The sequence below is a fragment of the Mchenga conophoros genome, linkage group LG3 (assembly GCF_057382185.1).
Source record: "Mchenga conophoros isolate Kocher_MC1m ecotype Shallow Benthic linkage group LG3, M_conophoros_male_GT1.1, whole genome shotgun sequence".
NCBI lineage: Eukaryota > Metazoa > Chordata > Actinopteri > Cichliformes > Cichlidae > Mchenga > Mchenga conophoros.
The window spans coordinates 10,481,716-10,497,525 of NC_140528.1; the positions used below are offsets into that span (position 1 = coordinate 10,481,716).

At 49.2% G+C, this 15,810-nt stretch overlaps 1 long non-coding RNA gene across 1 annotated transcript; it reads right to left on the reverse strand.

The window, feature by feature from the left end:
- Positions 1-9,301: 9,301 nt before the first annotated feature.
- Positions 9,302-14,592, reverse strand: LOC146577231 (uncharacterized). The gene is made up of 3 exons (XR_014889253.1): positions 14,484-14,592; positions 12,410-13,857; positions 9,302-11,787 (listed from the first exon to the last, which is right to left on the reverse strand). It is a non-coding gene; the product is annotated as an uncharacterized LOC146577231 (long non-coding RNA).
- Positions 14,593-15,810: the final 1,218 nt, after the last annotated feature.

Here is a 15,810-nt window from a genome sequence, read left to right on the forward strand (position 1 = left end):
TGTGTTGGCCCTGCGACAGACTGGCGACCTGCAGAGGTGAGGACCGGCACCTGTTTGAAAGAGACAAATACACACAAACACACAACAACAGACGAGAAACAAACACAGAGAGAGGAAAGAGTGGTTATACAGAACTTGAGGACATTACCTACATGTAAATATATAAATAATTATACATTTGTTGGGTTTTCTTTAACAATGTCAGAAGGAGAGAGGCACTGAGGCACCGTCTTCCGCCCCCCGACGCTCCTGCTGTGCCTCCTCCTTCTGACAGGAACTGCCTACAGAACAAGTATGAATGATGCCTGAGTGGACACACACAACTCACAAATTCCTGGCTCTGTCAGCTCCTCTGCAGAGGGTTTCCCTAAGAAGGTGGACCTAGCAGGGTCACCGGGGGACGGGGAGCTGTGCCTCACGGCCCTCACTTCGTCGGAGAAACCCTCATGCAGAGTTCAGAAACTTGTGTGTTGAGTATGTCGCTGTGAGCCTCCACCATTTACTGGTGGGTGCAGCCTGAACTGTCTAGAGACAGACCAGACCAGCTGCACAACACAGACACTTCAAACCTGAGGACAAAAACTAGGAGAACAGAAAAAGGAAAGGAAACTTAGCTTAGAACCATGCAGCGCTACAGGAGACGGCAGCACTGCAGAGGTGAGGACCGGCACCTGTTTGAAAGAGACAAATACACACAAACACACAACAACAGACGAGAAACAAACACAGAGAGAGGAAAGAGTGGTTATACAGAACTTGAGGACATTACCTACATGTAAATATATAAATAATTATAAATTTGTTGGGTTTTCTTTAACAATGTCAGAAGGAGAGTGGCACTGAGGCACCGTCTTCCGCCCCCCGACGCTCCTGCTGTGCCTCCTCCTTCTGACAGGAACTGCCTACAGAACAAGTATGAATGATGCCCGAGTGGACACACACAACTCACAAGTTCCTGGCTCTGTCAGCTCCTCTGCAGAGGGTTTCCCTAAGAAGGTGGACCTAGCAGGGTCACCGGGGGACGGGGAGCTGTGCCTCACGGCCCTCACTTCGTCGGAGAAACCCTCATGCGAGTTCAGAAACTTGTGTGTTGAGTATGTCGCTGTGAGCCTCCACCATTTACTGGTGGGTGCAGCCTGAACTGTCTAGAGACAGACCAGACCAGCTGCACAACACAGACACTTCAAACCTGAGGACAAAAACTAGGAGAACAGAAAAAGGAAAGGAAACTTAGCTTAGAACCATGCAGCGCTACAGGAGACGGCAGCACTGCAGAGGTGAGGACCGGCACCTGTTTGAAAGAGACAAATACACACAAACACACACAACAACAGACGAGAAACAAACACACAGAGAGGAAAGAGTGGTTATACAGAACTTGAGGACATTACCTACATGTAAATATATAAATAATTATACATTTGTTGGGTTTTCATTAACAATGTCAGAAGGAGAGAGGCACTGAGGCACCGTCTTCCGCCCCCCGACGCTCCTGCTGTGCCTCCTCCTTCTGACAGGAACTGCCTACAGAACAAGTATGAATGATGCCCGAGTGGACACACACAACTCACAAGTTCCTGGCTCTGTCAGCTCCTCTGCAGAGGGTTTCCCTAAGAAGGTGGACCTAGCAGGGTCACCGGGGGACGGGGAGCTGTGCCTCACGGCCCTCACTTCGTCGGAGAAACCCTCATGCAGAGTTCAGAAACTTGTGTGTTGAGTATGTCGCTGTGAGCCTCCACCATTTACTGGTGGGTGCAGCCTGAACTGTCTAGAGACAGACCAGACCAGCTGCACAACACAGACACTTCAAACCTGAGGACAAAAACTAGGAGAACAGAAAAAGGAAAGGAAACTTAGCTTAGAACCATGCAGCGCTACAGGAGACGGCAGCACTGCAGAGGTGAGGACCGGCACCTGTTTGAAAGAGACAAATACACACAAACACACAACAACAGACGAGAAACAAACACAGAGAGAGGAAAGAGTGGTTATACAGAACTTGAGGACATTACCTACATGTAAATATATAAATAATTATAAATTTGTTGGGTTTTCTTTAACAATGTCAGAAGGAGAGTGGCACTGAGGCACCGTCTTCCGCCCCCCGACGCTCCTGCTGTGCCTCCTCCTTCTGACAGGAACTGCCTACAGAACAAGTATGAATGATGCCCGAGTGGACACACACAACTCACAAGTTCCTGGCTCTGTCAGCTCCTCTGCAGAGGGTTTCCCTAAGAAGGTGGACCTAGCAGGGTCACCGGGGGACGGGGAGCTGTGCCTCACGGCCCTCACTTCGTCGGAGAAACCCTCATGCGAGTTCAGAAACTTGTGTGTTGAGTATGTCGCTGTGAGCCTCCACCATTTACTGGTGGGTGCAGCCTGAACTGTCTAGAGACAGACCAGACCAGCTGCACAACACAGACACTTCAAACCTGAGGACAAAAACTAGGAGAACAGAAAAAGGAAAGGAAACTTAGCTTAGAACCATGCAGCGCTACAGGAGACGGCAGCACTGCAGAGGTGAGGACCGGCACCTGTTTGAAAGAGACAAATACACACAAACACACACAACAACAGACGAGAAACAAACACACAGAGAGGAAAGAGTGGTTATACAGAACTTGAGGACATTACCTACATGTAAATATATAAATAATTATACATTTGTTGGGTTTTCATTAACAATGTCAGAAGGAGAGAGGCACTGAGGCACCGTCTTCCGCCCCCCGACGCTCCTGCTGTGCCTCCTCCTTCTGACAGGAACTGCCTACAGAACAAGTATGAATGATGCCCGAGTGGACACACACAACTCACAAGTTCCTGGCTCTGTCAGCTCCTCTGCAGAGGGTTTCCCTAAGAAGGTGGACCTAGCAGGGTCACCGGGGGACGGGGAGCTGTGCCTCACGGCCCTCACTTCGTCGGAGAAACCCTCATGCAGAGTTCAGAAACTTGTGTGTTGAGTATGTCGCTGTGAGCCTCCACCATTTACTGGTGGGTGCAGCCTGAACTGTCTAGAGACAGACCAGACCAGCTGCACAACACAGACACTTCAAACCTGAGGACAAAAACTAGGAGAACAGAAAAAGGAAAGGAAACTTAGCTTAGAACCATGCAGCGCTACAGGAGACGGCAGCACTGCAGAGGTGAGGACCGGCACCTGTTTGAAAGAGACAAATACACACAAACACACACAACAACAGACAAGAAACAAACACAGAGAGAGGAAAAAGTGGTTATACAGAACTTGAGGACATTACCTACATGTAAATATATAAATACTGTAATTATACATTTGTTGGGTTTTCTTTAACAATGTCAGAAGGAGAGAGGCACTGAGGCACCGTCTTCCACCCCCCGACGCTCCTGCTGTGCCTCCTCCTTCTGACAGGAACTGCCTACAGAACAAGTATGAATGATGCCCGAGTGGACACACACAACTCACAAGTTCCTGGCTCTGTCAGCTCCTCTGCAGAGGGTTTCCCTAAGAAGGTGGACCTAGCAGGGTCACCGGGGGACGGGGAGCTGTGCCTCATGGCCCTCACTTCGTCGGAGAAACCCTCATGCAGAGTTCAGAAACTTGTGTGTTGAGTATGTCGCTGTGAGCCTCCACCATTTACTGGTGGGTGCAGCCTGAACTGTCTAGAGACAGACCAGACCAGCTGCACAACACAGACACTTCAAACCTGAGGACAAAAACTAGGAGAACAGAAAAAGGAAAGGAAACTTAGCTTAGAACCATGCAGCGCTACAGGAGACGGCAGCACTGCAGAGGTGAGGACCGGCACCTGTTTGAAAGAGACAAATACACACAAACACACACAACAACAGACGAGAAACACACACAGAGAGAGGAAAGAGTGGTTATACAGAACTTGAGGACATTACCTACATGTAAATATATAAATAATTATACATTTGTTGGGTTTTCTTTAACAATGTCAGAAGGAGAGAGGCACTGAGGCACCGTCTTCCGCCCCCCGACGCTCCTGCTGTGCCTCCTCCTTCTGACAGGAACTGCCTACAGAACAAGTATGAATGATGCCTGAGTGGACACACACAACTCACAAGTTCCTGGCTCTGTCAGCTCCTCTGCAGAGGGTTTCCCTAAGAAGGTGGACCTAGCAGGGTCACCGGGGGACGGGGAGCTGTGCCTCACGGCCCTCACTTCGTCGGAGAAACCCTCATGCAAGTTCAGAAACTTGTGTGTTGAGTATGTCGCTGTGAGCCTCCACCATTTACTGGTGGGTGCAGCCTGAACTGTCTAGAGACAGACCAGACCAGCTGCACAACACAGACAATTCAAACCTGAGGACAAAAACTAGGAGAACAGAAAAAGGAAAGGAAACTTAGCTTAGAACCATGCAGCGCTACAGGAGACGGCAGCACTGCAGAGGTGAGGACCGGCACCTGTTTGAAAGAGACAAATACACACAAACACACAACAACAGACGAGAAACAAACACAGAGAGAGGAAAGAGTGGTTATACAGAACTTGAGGACATTACCTACATGTAAATATATAAATAATTATAAATTTGTTGGGTTTTCTTTAACAATGTCAGAAGGAGAGAGGCACTGAGGCACCGTCTTCCGCCCCCCGACGCTCCTGCTGTGCCTCCTCCTTCTGACAGGAACTGCCTACAGAACAAGCATGAATGATGCCCGAGTGGACACACACAACTCACAAGTTCCTGGCTCTGTCAGCTCCTCTGCAGAGGGTTTCCCTAAGAAGGTGGACCTAGCAGGGTCACCGGGGGACGGGGAGCTGTGCCTCACGGCCCTCACTTCGTCGGAGAAACCCTCATGCGAGTTCAGAAACTTGTGTGTTGAGTATGTCGCTGTGAGCCTCCACCATTTACTGGTGGGTGCAGCCTGAACTGTCTAGAGACAGACCAGACCAGCTGCACAACACAGACACTTCAAACCTGAGGACAAAAACTAGGAGAACAGAAAAAGGAAAGGAAACTTAGCTTAGAACCATGCAGCGCTACAGGAGACGGCAGCACTGCAGAGGTGAGGACCGGCACCTGTTTGAAAGAGACAAATACACACAAACACACACAACAACAGACGAGAAACAAACACACAGAGAGGAAAGAGTGGTTATACAGAACTTGAGGACATTACCTACATGTAAATATATAAATACTGTAATTATACATTTGTTGGGTTTTCTTTAACAATGTCAGAAGGAGAGAGGCACTGAGGCACCGTCTTCCACCCCCCGACGCTCCTGCTGTGCCTCCTCCTTCTGACAGGAACTGCCTACAGAACAAGTATGAATGATGCCTGAGTGGACACACACAACTCACAAGTTCCTGGCTCTGTCAGCTCCTCTGCAGAGGGTTTCCCTAAGAAGGTGGACCTAGCAGGGTCACCGGGGGACGGGGAGCTGTGCCTCATGGCCCTCACTTCGTCGGAGAAACCCTCATGCAGAGTTCAGAAACTTGTGTGTTGAGTATGTCTTTGTGAGCCTCCACCATTTACTGGTGGGTGCAGCCTGAACTGTCTAGAGACAGACCAGACCAGCTGCACAACACAGACACTTCAAACCTGAGGACAAAAACTAGGAGAACAGAAAAAGGAAAGGAAACTTAGCTTAGAACCATGCAGCGCTACAGGAGACGGCAGCACTGCAGAGGTGAGGACCGGCACCTGTTTGAAAGAGACAAATACACACAAACACACAACAACAACCGACGAGAAACAAACACAGAGAGAGGAAAGAGTGGTTATACAGAACTTGAGGACATTACCTACATGTAAATATATAAATAATTATAAATTTGTTGGGTTTTCTTTAACAATGTCAGAAGGAGAGAGGCACTGAGGCACCGTCTTCCGCCCCCCGACGCTCCTGCTGTGCCTCCTCCTTCTGACAGGAACTGCCTACAGAACAAGCATGAATGATGCCTGAGTGGACACACACAACTCACAAGTTCCTGGCTCTGTCAGCTCCTCTGCAGAGGGTTTCCCTAAGAAGGTGGACCTAGCAGGGTCACCGGGGGACGGGGAGCTGTGCCTCACGGCCCTCACTTCGTCGGAGAAACCCTCATGCAGAGTTCAGAAACTTGTGTGTTGAGTATGTCGCTGTGAGCCTCCACCATTTACTGGTGGGTGCAGCCTGAACTGTCTAGAGACAGACCAGACCAGCTGCACAACACAGACACTTCAAACCTGAGGACAAAAACTAGGAGAACAGAAAAAGGAAAGGAAACTTAGCTTAGAACCATGCAGCGCTACAGGAGACGGCAGCACTGCAGAGGTGAGGACCGGCACCTGTTTGAAAGAGACAAATACACACAAACACACAACAACAGACGAGAAACAAACACAGAGAGAGGAAAGAGTGGTTATACAGAACTTGAGGACATTACCTACATGTAAATATATAAATAATTATAAATTTGTTGGGTTTTCTTTAACAATGTCAGAAGGAGAGAGGCACTGAGGCACCGTCTTCCGCCCCCCGACGCTCCTGCTGTGCCTCCTCCTTCTGACAGGAACTGCCTACAGAACAAGCATGAATGATGCCCGAGTGGACACACACAACTCACAAGTTCCTGGCTCTGTCAGCTCCTCTGCAGAGGGTTTCCCTAAGAAGGTGGACCTAGCAGGGTCACCGGGGGACGGGGAGCTGTGCCTCACGGCCCTCACTTCGTCGGAGAAACCCTCATGCGAGTTCAGAAACTTGTGTGTTGAGTATGTCGCTGTGAGCCTCCACCATTTACTGGTGGGTGCAGCCTGAACTGTCTAGAGACAGACCAGACCAGCTGCACAACACAGACACTTCAAACCTGAGGACAAAAACTAGGAGAACAGAAAAAGGAAAGGAAACTTAGCTTAGAACCATGCAGCGCTACAGGAGACGGCAGCACTGCAGAGGTGAGGACCGGCACCTGTTTGAAAGAGACAAATACACACAAACACACACAACAACAGACGAGAAACAAACACACAGAGAGGAAAGAGTGGTTATACAGAACTTGAGGACATTACCTACATGTAAATATATAAATACTGTAATTATACATTTGTTGGGTTTTCTTTAACAATGTCAGAAGGAGAGAGGCACTGAGGCACCGTCTTCCACCCCCCGACGCTCCTGCTGTGCCTCCTCCTTCTGACAGGAACTGCCTACAGAACAAGTATGAATGATGCCTGAGTGGACACACACAACTCACAAGTTCCTGGCTCTGTCAGCTCCTCTGCAGAGGGTTTCCCTAAGAAGGTGGACCTAGCAGGGTCACCGGGGGACGGGGAGCTGTGCCTCATGGCCCTCACTTCGTCGGAGAAACCCTCATGCAGAGTTCAGAAACTTGTGTGTTGAGTATGTCTTTGTGAGCCTCCACCATTTACTGGTGGGTGCAGCCTGAACTGTCTAGAGACAGACCAGACCAGCTGCACAACACAGACACTTCAAACCTGAGGACAAAAACTAGGAGAACAGAAAAAGGAAAGGAAACTTAGCTTAGAACCATGCAGCGCTACAGGAGACGGCAGCACTGCAGAGGTGAGGACCGGCACCTGTTTGAAAGAGACAAATACACACAAACACACAACAACAACCGACGAGAAACAAACACAGAGAGAGGAAAAAGTGGTTATACAGAACTTGAGGACATTACCTACATGTAAATATATAAATAATTATACATTTGTTGGGTTTTCTTTAACAATGTCAGAAGGAGAGAGGCACTGAGGCACCGTCTTCCGCCCCCCGACGCTCCTGCTGTGCCTCCTCCTTCTGACAGGAACTGCCTACAGAACAAGCATGAATGATGCCTGAGTGGACACACACAACTCACAAGTTCCTGGCTCTGTCAGCTCCTCTGCAGAGGGTTTCCCTAAGAAGGTGGACCTAGCAGGGTCACCGGGGGACGGGGAGCTGTGCCTCACGGCCCTCACTTCGTCGGAGAAACCCTCATGCAGAGTTCAGAAACTTGTGTGTTGAGTATGTCGCTGTGAGCCTCCACCATTTACTGGTGGGTGCAGCCTGAACTGTCTAGAGACAGACCAGACCAGCTGCACAACACAGACACTTCAAACCTGAGGACAAAAACTAGGAGAACAGAAAAAGGAAAGGAAACTTAGCTTAGAACCATGCAGCGCTACAGGAGACGGCAGCACTGCAGAGGTGAGGACCGGCACCTGTTTGAAAGAGACAAATACACACAAACACACACAACAACAGACGAGAAACAAACACAGAGAGAGGAAAGAGTGGTTATACAGAACTTGAGGACATTACCTACATGTAAATATATAAATAATTATACATTTGTTGGGTTTTCTTTAACAATGTCAGAAGGAGAGAGGCACTGAGGCACCGTCTTCCGCCCCCCGACGCTCCTGCTGTGCCTCCTCCTTCTGACAGGAACTGCCTACAGAACAAGCATGAATGATGCCCGAGTGGACACACACAACTCACAAGTTCCTGGCTCTGTCAGCTCCTCTGCAGAGGGTTTCCCTAAGAAGGTGGACCTAGCAGGGTCACCGGGGGACGGGGAGCTGTGCCTCACGGCCCTCACTTCGTCGGAGAAACCCTCATGCAGAGTTCAGAAACTTGTGTGTTGAGTATGTCGCTGTGAGCCTCCACCATTTACTGGTGGGTGCAGCCTGAACTGTCTAGAGACAGACCAGACCAGCTGCACAACACAGACACTTCAAACCTGAGGACAAAAACTAGGAGAACAGAAAAAGGAAAGGAAACTTAGCTTAGAACCATGCAGCGCTACAGGAGACGGCAGCACTGCAGAGGTGAGGACCGGCACCTGTTTGAAAGAGACAAATACACACAAACACACACAACAACAGACGAGAAACAAACACACAGAGAGGAAAAAGTGGTTATACAGAACTTGAGGACATTACCTACATGTAAATATATAAATAATTATACATTTGTTGGGTTTTCTTTAACAATGTCAGAAGGAGAGAGGCACTGAGGCACCGTCTTCCGCCCCCCGACGCTCCTGCTGTGCCTCCTCCTTCTGACAGGAACTGCCTACAGAACAAGTATGAATGATGCCTGAGTGGACACACACAACTCACAAGTTCCTGGCTGTGTCAGCTCCTCTGCAGAGGGTTTCCCTAAGAAGGTGGACCTAGCAGGGTCACCGGGGGACGGGGAGCTGTGCCTCACGGCCCTCACTTCGTCGGAGAAACCCTCATGCAGAGTTCAGAAACTTGTGTGTTGAGTATGTCTTTGTGAGCCTCCACCATTTACTGGTGGGTGCAGCCTGAACTGTCTAGAGACAGACCAGACCAGCTGCACAACACAGACACTTCAAACCTCAGGACAAAAACTAGGAGAACAGAAAAAGGAAAGGAAACTTAGCTTAGAACCATGCAGCGCTACAGGAGACGGCAGCACTGCAGAGGTGAGGACCGGCACCTGTTTGAAAGAGACAAATACACACAAACACACACAACAACAGACGAGAAACAAACACAGAGAGAGGAAAGAGTGGTTATACAGAACTTGAGGACATTACCTACATGTAAATATATAAATAATTATACATTTGTTGGGTTTTCTTTAACAATGTCAGAAGGAGAGAGGCACTGAGGCACCGTCTTCCGCCCCCCGACGCTCCTGCTGTGCCTCCTCCTTCTGACAGGAACTGCCTACAGAACAAGCATGAATGATGCCCGAGTGGACACACACAACTCACAAGTTCCTGGCTCTGTCAGCTCCTCTGCAGAGGGTTTCCCTAAGAAGGTGGACCTAGCAGGGTCACCGGGGGACGGGGAGCTGTGCCTCATGGCCCTCACTTCGTCGGAGAAACCCTCATGCAGAGTTCAGAAACTTGTGTGTTGAGTATGTCGCTGTGAGCCTCCACCATTTACTGGTGGGTGCAGCCTGAACTGTCTAGAGACAGACCAGACCAGCTGCACAACACAGACACTTCAAACCTGAGGACAAAAACTAGGAGAACAGAAAAAGGAAAGGAAACTTAGCTTAGAACCATGCAGCGCTACAGGAGACGGCAGCACTGCAGAGGTGAGGACCGGCACCTGTTTGAAAGAGACAAATACACACAAACACACACAACAACAGACGAGAAACACACACAGAGAGAGGAAAAAGTGGTTATACAGAACTTGAGGACATTACCTACATGTAAATATATAAATAATTATACATTTGTTGGGTTTTCATTAACAATGTCAGAAGGAGAGTGGCACTGAGGCACCGTCTTCCGCCCCCCGACGCTCCTGCTGTGCCTCCTCCTTCTGACAGGAACTGCCTACAGAACAAGTATGAATGATGCCCGAGTGGACACACACAACTCACAAGTTCCTGGCTCTGTCAGCTCCTCTGCAGAGGGTTTCCCTAAGAAGGTGGACCTAGCAGGGTCACCGGGGGACGGGGAGCTGTGCCTCACGGCCCTCACTTCGTCGGAGAAACCCTCATGCAGAGTTCAGAAACTTGTGTGTTGAGTATGTCGCTGTGAGCCTCCACCATTTACTGGTGGGTGCAGCCTGAACTGTCTAGAGACAGACCAGACCAGCTGCACAACACAGACACTTCAAACCTGAGGACAAAAACTAGGAGAACAGAAAAAGGAAAGGAAACTTAGCTTAGAACCATGCAGCGCTACAGGAGACGGCAGCACTGCAGAGGTGAGGACCGGCACCTGTTTGAAAGAGACAAATACACACAAACACACACAACAACAGACAAGAAACAAACACAGAGAGAGGAAAAAGTGGTTATACAGAACTTGAGGACATTACCTACATGTAAATATATAAATAATTATAAATTTGTTGGGTTTTCTTTAACAATGTCAGAAGGAGAGAGGCACTGAGGCACCGTCTTCCGCCCCCCGACGCTCCTGCTGTGCCTCCTCCTTCTGACAGGAACTGCCTACAGAACAAGCATGAATGATGCCTGAGTGGACACACACAACTCACAAATTCCTGGCTCTGTCAGCTCCTCTGCAGAGGATTTCCCTAAGAAGGTGGACCTAGCAGGGTCACCGGGGGACAGGGAGCTGTGCCTCACGGCCCTCACTTCGTCGGAGAAACCCTCATGCAGAGTTCAGAAACTTGTGTGTTGAGTATGTCGCTGTGAGCCTCCACCATTTACTGGTGGGTGCAGCCTGAACTGTCTAGAGACAGACCAGACCAGCTGCACAACACAGACACTTCAAACCTGAGGACAAAAACTAGGAGAACAGAAAAAGGAAAGGAAACTTAGCTTAGAACCATGCAGCGCTACAGGAGACGGCAGCACTGCAGAGGTGAGGACCGGCACCTGTTTGAAAGAGACAAATACACACAAACACACACAACAACAGACGAGAAACAAACACAGAGAGAGGAAAGAGTGGTTATACAGAACTTGAGGACATTACCTACATGTAAATATATAAATAATTATACATTTGTTGGGTTTTCTTTAACAATGTCAGAAGGAGAGAGGCACTGAGGCACCGTCTTCCGCCCCCCGACGCTCCTGCTGTGCCTCCTCCTTCTGACAGGAACTGCCTACAGAACAAGCATGAATGATGCCCGAGTGGACACACACAATTCACAAGTTCCTGGCTCTGTCAGCTCCTCTGCAGAGGGTTTCCCTAAGAAGGTGGACCTAGCAGGGTCACCGGGGGACGGGGAGCTGTGCCTCACGGCCCTCACTTCGTCGGAGAAACCCTCATGCAGAGTTCAGAAACTTGTGTGTTGAGTATGTCGCTGTGAGCCTCCACCATTTACTGGTGGGTGCAGCCTGAACTGTCTAGAGACAGACCAGACCAGCTGCACAACACAGACACTTCAAACCTGAGGACAAATCTAAGAGAACAGAAAAAGGAAAGGAAACTTAGCTTAGAACCATGCAGCGCTACAGGAGACGGCAGCACTGCAGAGGTGAGGACCGGCACCTGTTTGAAAGAGACAAATACACACAAACACACACAACAACAGACGAGAAACAAATACAGAGAGAGGAAAAAGTGGTTATACAGAACTTGAGGACATTACCTACATGTAAATATATAAATAATTATAAATTTGTTGGGTTTTCTTTAACAATGTCAGAAGGAGAGACGCACTGAGGCACCGTCTTCCGCCCCCCGACGCTCCTGCTGTGCCTCCTCCTTCTGACAGGAACTGCCTACAGAACAAGTATGAATGATGCCTGAGTGGACACACACAACTCACAAGTTCCTGGCTCTGTCAGCTCCTCTGCAGAGGGTTTCCCTAAGAAGGTGGACCTAGCAGGGTCACCGGGGGACGGGGAGCTGTGCCTCACGGCCCTCACTTCGTCGGAGAAACCCTCATGCAGAGTTCAGAAACTTGTGTGTTGAGTATGTCTTTGTGAGCCTCCACCATTTACTGGTGGGTGCAGCCTGAACTGTCTAGAGACAGACCAGACCAGCTGCACAACACAGACACTTCAAACCTGAGGACAAAAACTAGGAGAACAGAAAAAGGAAAGGAAACTTAGCTTAGAACCATGCAGCGCTACAGGAGACGGCAGCACTGCAGAGGTGAGGACCGGCACCTGTTTGAAAGAGACAAATACACACAAACACACACAACAACAGACGAGAAACAAACACAGAGAGAGGAAAGAGTGGTTATACAGAACTTGAGGACATTACCTACATGTAAATATATAAATAATTATACATTTGTTGGGTTTTCTTTAACAATGTCAGAAGGAGAGAGGCACTGAGGCACCGTCTTCCGCCCCCCGACGCTCCTGCTGTGCCTCCTCCTTCTGACAGGAACTGCCTACAGAACAAGTATGAATGATGCCTGAGTGGACACACACAACTCACAAGTTCCTGGCTCTGTCAGCTCCTCTGCAGAGGGTTTCCCTAAGAAGGTGGACCTAGCAGGGTCACCGGGGGACGGGGAGCTGTGCCTCACGGCCCTCACTTCGTCGGAGAAACCCTCATGCAGAGTTCAGAAACTTGTGTGTTGAGTATGTCGCTGTGAGCCTCCACCATTTACTGGTGGGTGCAGCCTGAACTGTCTAGAGACAGACCAGACCAGCTGCACAACACAGACACTTCAAACCTGAGGACAAAAACTAGGAGAACAGAAAAAGGAAAGGAAACTTAGCTTAGAACCATGCAGCGCTACAGGAGACGGCAGCACTGCAGAGGTGAGGACCGGCACCTGTTTGAAAGAGACAAATACACACAAACACACACAACAACAGACGAGAAACAAACACAGAGAGAGGAAAGAGTGGTTATACAGAACTTGAGGACATTACCTACATGTAAATATATAAATAATTATACATTTGTTGGGTTTTCTTTAACAATGTCAGAAGGAGAGAGGCACTGAGGCACCGTCTTCCGCCCCCCGACGCTCCTGCTGTGCCTCCTCCTTCTGACAGGAACTGCCTACAGAACAAGTATGAATGATGCCTGAGTGGACACACACAACTCACAAGTTCCTGGCTCTGTCAGCTCCTCTGCAGAGGGTTTCCCTAAGAAGGTGGACCTAGCAGGGTCACCGGGGGACGGGGAGCTGTGCCTCACGGCCCTCACTTCGTCGGAGAAACCCTCATGCAGAGTTCAGAAACTTGTGTGTTGAGTATGTCGCTTTGAGCCTCCACCATTTACTGGTGGGTGCAGCCTGAACTGTCTAGAGACAGACCAGACCAGCTGCACAACACAGACACTTCAAACCTGAGGACAAAAACTAGGAGAACAGAAAAAGGAAAGGAAACTTAGCTTAGAACCACGCAGCGCTACAGGAGACGGCAGCACTGCAGAGGTGAGGACCGGCACCTGTTTGAAAGAGACAAATACACACAAACACACACAACAACAGACGAGAAACAAACACAGAGAGAGGAAAGAGTGGTTATACAGAACTTGAGGACATTACCTACATGTAAATATATAAATACTGTAATTATACATTTGTTGGGTTTTCTTTAACAATGTCAGAAGGAGAGAGGCACTGAGGCACCGTCTTCCACCCCCCGACGCTCCTGCTGTGCCTCCTCCTTCTGACAGGAACTGCCTACAGAACAAGTATGAATGATGCCTGAGTGGACAAACACAACTCACAAGTTCCTGGCTGTGTCAGCTCCTCTGCAGAGGGTTTCCCTAAGAAGGTGGACCTAGCAGGGTCACCGGGGGACGGGGAGCTGTGCCTCATGGCCCTCACTTCGTCGGAGAAACCCTCATGCAGAGTTCAGAAACTTGTGTGTTGAGTATGTCGCTGTGAGCCTCCACCATTTACTGGTGGCTGCAGCCTGAACTGTCTAGAGACAGACCAGACCAGCTGCACAACACAGACACTTCAAACCTGAGGACAAAAACTAGGAGAACAGAAAAAGGAAAGGAAACTTAGCTTAGAACCATGCAGCGCTACAGGAGACGGCAGCACTGCAGAGGTGAGGACCGGCACCTGTTTGAAAGAGACAAATACACACAAACACACAACAACAGACGAGAAACAAACACAGAGAGAGGAAAAAGTGGTTATACAGAACTTGAGGACATTACCTACATGTAAATATATAAATAATTATAAATTTGTTGGGTTTTCTTTAACAATGTCAGAAGGAGAGAGGCACTGAGGCACCGTCTTCCGCCCCCCGACGCTCCTGCTGTGCCTCCTCCTTCTGACAGGAACTGCCTACAGAACAAGTATGAATGATGCCTGAGTGGACACACACAACTCACAAGTTCCTGGCTCTGTCAGCTCCTCTGCAGAGGGTTTCCCTAAGAAGGTAGACCTAGCAGGGTCACCGGGGGACGGGGAGCTGTGCCTCATGGCCCTCACTTCGTCGGAGAAACCCTCATGCAGAGTTCAGAAACTTGTGTGTTGAGTATGTCTTTGTGAGCCTCCACCATTTACTGGTGGGTGCAGCCTGAACTGTCTAGAGACAGACCAGACCAGCTGCACAACACAGACACTTCAAACCTGAGGACAAAAACTAGGAGAACAGAAAAAGGAAAGGAAACTTAGCTTAGAACCATGCAGCGCTACAGGAGACGGCAGCACTGCAGAGGTGAGGACCGGCACCTGTTTGAAAGAGACAAATACACACAAACACACACAACAACAGACGAGAAACAAACACACAGAGAGGAAAAAGTGGTTATACAGAACTTGAGGACATTACCTACATGTAAATATATAAATAATTATACATTTGTTGGGTTTTCTTTAACAATGTCAGAAGGAGAGAGGCACTGAGGCACCGTCTTCCGCCCCCCGACGCTCCTGCTGTGCCTCCTCCTTCTGACAGGAACTGCCTACAGAACAAGTATGAATGATGCCTGAGTGGACACACACAACTCACAAGTTCCTGGCTGTGTCAGCTCCTCTGCAGAGGGTTTCCCTAAGAAGGTGGACCTAGCAGGGTCACCGGGGGACGGGGAGCTGTGCCTCACGGCCCTCACTTCGTCGGAGAAACCCTCATGCAGAGTTCAGAAACTTGTGTGTTGAGTATGTCGCTGTGAGCCTCCACCATTTACTGGTGGGTGCAGCCTGAACTGTCTAGAGACAGACCAGACCAGCTGCACAACACAGACACTTCAAACCTGAGGACAAAAACTAGGAGAACAGAAAAAGGAAAGGAAACTTAGCTAAGAACCACGCAGCGCTACAGGAGACGGCAGCACTGCAGAGGTGAGGACCGGTGTTGTGCCAAAAAGTGATTGTCTGCCAAAAACTGATTTCCGGTATTTGCCAAAAAGCGATTGCTCATATTTAAAGTGGTATAAGTAACTTGTTGGGCTATAATATGTTAAACATATGTCAAATGCATCCCTTATGGATGACATAAAGTCATCTTGAGCCACAAACAACATTCGTGTAACAAGA